Source organism: Octodon degus, unplaced genomic scaffold, assembly GCF_000260255.1.
Source record: "Octodon degus isolate 3935 unplaced genomic scaffold, OctDeg1.0 scaffold00001, whole genome shotgun sequence".
NCBI lineage: Eukaryota > Metazoa > Chordata > Mammalia > Rodentia > Octodontidae > Octodon > Octodon degus.
The window spans coordinates 13037982-13043378 of record NW_004524577.1 but is presented as its reverse complement, the minus strand read 5'-3'; the positions used below and the strand labels follow the sequence as shown (position 1 = coordinate 13043378).

Genomic DNA, 5397 nt, shown 5'->3' with positions numbered 1-5397 from the left:
AGGGCATCACTGTGTAAATTTGACTAGTAGTGATCCTCCCATTTACAGCCTCCCAAGTACTGGGATTACAGGCACGCACCACCACGCCCAGTCTCAATCGCTGTCTCTGCCATGGCAGGCCAGGGGATCAAACCCCCGGCCCCTGCGTCTACCTAAGCAGGCACTTTAATCCACTGAGCTATTTGGCTGGCCCCGGATTTCTAAACCATCTTTTTGGTTTTTTCTTTTCTGAACTGCCGTAGTCACTGTCCTCATCATCTTCCATTAGGAAATCGTCATCACCGCCGGAATCCTTCCCCTGGAATGGCGCCTCATCCTCTTCCTCTTGCTCCTCCTCACTACTCGCGTCTTCCGTGAGCGTCCTTCTCTCTGTGGAAGCTACTTGAGATGCTGCCTGCCGCTGTTGGCACACATGTCTATGATCGTCCTTTTCATCTTCACTGTCCTCTGCTGACCGACAATCATCCTCCTTGGTCCTCACATCTTTTTCTTTTGCGTCTTCACTGTCTTCCTGTGAATTCTTTTCAGACCGCCTCTTAATTTTAGCTTCTCAAGGAGATGATCGGATTTTCTTAGAGGGATTACCTGAATCTCTTCCCTAGTCTTCACTTGCATCATTAGACTCCTGAAATTGTGAATGATCAACGACCTTCCTATTTCTTACAGGCCGAGACATGTTCATTGTCAAAACAAGGCCAAAAAGCCTAAGACCAGAACCCACCCTACCCCACTCCACCCCCTGAACTTCAGCCATGGGGCCCCTGTCCTCGAACCCTGAGCTACTAGCTTCTCAAACTCCATCTCTCTTTGGTTCTGGGCCCCTGGATCAGAGGAGCCCCCCGCACTCTGTCTCTTCAAAATGGATCATGAAAGTATTTTTAAATACTGTCAATTGCACTGACATACCCTTTAGGTGAAACACAGGTGACCACCAGGGATGTACCTCAGTGACACAGTGTCATCCTGGCAAATGCGAGGTCCTGGGTTTGATTCCCAGTACCAACACAAGTAAACAAATGCAGGTTACTGTTAGCTCCCAACTGGCCGGTGAAAATTGAAAAGTCAGATTAAGTCTGAAAATAACATCACGGCGCGGGAACTCTTCTTTTGGAGGAAGCAACCTCAGTGTTCATCAGTGGGCTTCTACTCTGGTAACTGCAATAAGCAGGTTGGATTATACGTATCTATCATCTCATGCATGCCAAAGTCCTGTTCAACCTGGGTGTCCAATCGGTGCCAGAATCAACTTCATATCTCCATAAACATAAAATTCACTATGAAATGACATTCTAGCCGCTAAAGATGCACATCAGTGCTGCTAACCAGGAGAAGCACTTCTCACTCCCATTTTCTTTGCCATGGGAGAAGAAGCAGAGAAAGGGGACAAGGTTGTGGGACAGTGCTTTCTAAAATACGTGCTCGGGCATTTGCTTAAGAGGCTCTATGCAAACATACGTGTCCACCTGAGAAACATTGTGTATCCCAAGCTATTCGCAAACATTTACCTTGCAGATTTGCATGGCAAGCACATCCAAAATAAAATGTTTTATTTTACTTAGTTCCAAGTTGAAGAAAACTATTTGATCACTACTGATACTAAAAGGAGGTTTTATGGAGTTGTTTACAAAACAATTTCAGAAACTTGTAAATGAATATGATTATCAGTTTAACTGAAGTTGGGGAACTGTACATGCTTTTTTAATATATTTGGTTGTTGCAGGGTCTCACTATGCAGCTCAGACTCATGGTGATCCTCCTGCTTTCAGCCTCCCCAGCGCTGGGATTACAGGTATGCACCACTATGCCTGGACTCTGGCCAGCTCAGCCTGTCCTGGAGGTGGGGCTGGTATGGCATGTGGTGCAGGGGTTCAAACTGTTGTCCCTGTGCTTGCTTAAACTTGCCTAAGCAAGTACTTTAGTTCACTGCGCTATCTTGCCAGCCCATACATGCTTATTTTTAAGTTGCCTTAAAAGTTCTTGGAGAGTCCCATGTCTTTTCCTTGGAGCTCTTTGTGAGTGATACACCAGTAGTGCTTTCATCGATATGATTCATGGGGTCACCTTTCTTGCTTGCCAAAGTAGAGCACTCCACAACTCTCTGCAATGCCCAACATTCACATTGGTTTTTGCACGCAGGCAAAGGGCACCATGTCATCTACACACTCATTTCTAGGCCAAGGCAAACTTTTTTTTTTAAATGTATTTAGTACAGGGTCTACAGGGTCTCACTATGTAGATGGGACTCGTACTGATCCTCCTGTTTTCAGCCTCCCAAGCACTGGGATGACAGGTGTGTACTCCACCATGCCCAGTCTCAGTGGCCCTCTCAGTGTGCCCTGGGCATGGGGCTGGCATGGCATGACAGGGATTGAACCCTGGCCCCTGCACTCTACTAAGCAGGCACTTTAGTCCTCTGAGCTATCTAGTCTGCCCCAAGGCAACCCTTTTAATATGGCTGAAATAATGGGTGGGTGGCATGTGGCAGAAAATCCCATCATCCTGAATTTCGATCTAGCTCTGAGTCACGGAACTGAAACACATCAACATTTACGCTGCATCAGATGGCTCTGAAGCAGAAAAGAGATAAGGAACAGCAAGGGTGAGGAGAAAATGATTTTAGAAGATGGTGGCCAGAGAGGTCCCCACTGCAAAGGGAATTGGAAAAGAGGACAGGAGGGATCCTCCAAGCTGGTACAGGAGAGGGGAGGCGCTGCCCTGATGAGGAGTTTAGCTCTGATTGTGGAACAGAGAGAAATGGGACCACAGGCACACTAAGAGGGATTACCTGAATCTCTTCCCTAGTCTTCACTTGCATCATTAGACTCCTGAAATTGTGAAGGAAAGCACACTAAGGAAAGAAAGCCACCCACTTAGATGAAAGAAATTCTATGTTTGTATGCTGCTGGGATCTTAGTAGTAGAAAAGGTGTAATATATGATGCTGACCGAGGGGGAACTACTTAGGGGTACTGAAAGAACAGTCCTTAGGAGCAGGAGTAGCTCAGACAGGAAGGCAGAGATGTGTAAAGAGACATGGTTGGAACTTGTGCTCACGGGGCCCCAGAGGAGCTGGCCTCTGCTTACTTTTATTTTCCAGGAGGTGCCCCACTCTGCATAACCAAACAGACTGTGTGTGAGGAGCATATGGAGCTCCTCCTCTGGGAATACGGGACGGGCCTTGCTGAGGCACACGCAGCCTCCCTTCCCAGTCCCCAGGTGCTCTGAGTTAGGCTCCTAGAGTGCTAGCCACTCAGCAACTGGCCTCACCCCTACACACCTGTGGTGTTCAGCTCTGAGACACAGGCAATGGTGCAGATGAGCCAGCAAACGATGCGAGGAAAGTCCTCCCATATCAGGCCGGGCAGGTTTGCAAGCTTAGATAAAATTCCTAGAATAAATAAAAACAGCTACTGGTCCCAGCCCAGGTGCAGCGAGGGTGAGACCCTCTTCCACACCCTTGGGACGCCCCCCACCACTCCGCAGCACCTCCCTCACCATGCCCACCTAGTAGGAATTTATGATACCTTCCTGGAACACCCAGATCCAATACTAGCCCAGGCCTGGTGAGTGTGTGGGAGAGCTTCCAGCTACACTGCGCCACCAGGACCTACGGTCCCAGCCCAGGCACAGCATGGGTGAGATCCTCTTCCACCAGCTTGGGATGCCCCCCACCACTCAATAGTACCCCCTAACCCCACCCAAGGAGTAGGAATTTCTGTCACGTTACAGGAACCCCCAGATCCACTCCTAGCTCAGGTTCAGTGAGTGTGTGGGAGAGCTTCCAGCTACACTGCGCCACCAGGACCTACGGTCCCAGCCCAGGCACAGCATGGGTGAGATCCTCTTCCACCAGCTTGGGATGCCCCCCACCACTCAATAGTACCCCCTAACCCCACCCAAGGAGTAGGAATTTCTGTCACGTTACAGGAACCCCCAGATCCACTCCTAGCTCAGGTTCAGTGAGTGTGTGGGAGAGCTGCCTCTCCCCACTACTCCACCTTGTCCCCTCCAGACTCAGCTCAGGCCTGGCATACAGGCCTGGGGTAAAACCCTGGAACTGCAATCGCTGCAGAGAGTGCAAGGGACAGAACAACCAAGCTAGTCCAAGAGCAGAACATCTTACCAGAGGGTACAACAGGTTCATCCCCAAGGGCAGCAGCAGGAAAGAGCTGAGCACAGCAGCCAGACCCAAGGCAGGCACAACTGGATAAATCCAAACTTTGTACATCTGCACCTGAACTTCAGTAGGTACTAAGGTTATAACAGGACCAAAGCTCTACAACAAAGGTCAGAAGGCTACACAAAATGCCAATGAGTAGGAGCAAAATGCAATCTCAGAACCCAAGCCCACCCATAACAAGTGCAGAGGACACTAACACAGAACAAAGTGGGACTCACACAGCTGAAAGCAATGAAGCAATGGCTTCTGAAATAAAGAAACAGCTGCAGAAAGGTATAGAGGAACTCAGATTGGAAATGAAAAAAAGAAATCCCTGAATTAATAACATCTGCAGTAAAGAATCAAATGCAGAAACATATGGAAAAAATCAAATGCCCACCCAGAACAAGTGCAGAGGACACTAGATCAGCTCAAATGTATGAATTAATAGCATCGATAGTAAATAAGCAAGAGCAGAAAGTTATAGAGGAACTCAGAGTGGAACTTTCTGAAACAAAAAAAGAATTCTCTGAAATAATAGCATCTGAAACTAAGAATCAATTGCAGAAACATAGGGAGGCCACCCAGTCTGAAAAAAACACTGCAGTAAAAGAATTTATAACTGCTTCTAAAGACATTGATAAAAAATAGAGGCGATTACAAAAATGACAGGTTCCTTGAATGAGCAATACAGGAAAGAAATAGATCACATGAAGCACAGTCAAAGAGATATAGAGGAACTTAAAATCTCAATCACAAGCTTGCAAAACCATTTAAGTGAAAGTGAAGACAGTTTCAGATCCTGAAGACGCTGGTGCAGCTAGTGAAAAGCTAAGAAAGGATCTCTTAAAAACAACTGGGATACAGGAAAAAATAATCCATCACCTGCAAGATGATGCAAAGATGAACAATGTGAGACTAATAGGCATCAATGAGATAGGAGTCAATACAAATGACATTAAAAAAATATGGGCAGAAGTAATAGCAGAAAACTTCCCAAATATGAGGAAACAATCTGACATTCAGGTAGCCAAAGCATACAAAACGCCAAGTAACCTCAATCCAATGAAAAACACACCGAGACATATAATAGTCAAGATCCCAGAAATTCAGCACAGGAATAATATCCTGAAAGCCGCTAGAGAAAAGAAGCAGATCACATTCAAAGAAGAACCCATCAGAATTACGGCCGACTTCTCTTCACAAACCATGCAGGCAAGAAGAGCATGGAGCAGAGTA

At 46.9% G+C, this 5397-nt stretch overlaps 1 pseudogene; it reads right to left on the bottom strand.

Annotated features, from left to right (window-relative positions):
- Positions 1 to 178: 178 nt before the first annotated feature.
- Positions 179 to 676, bottom strand: LOC101585761 (annotated as a pseudogene).
- Between the last annotated feature and the right edge of the window lie 4721 nt (positions 677 to 5397).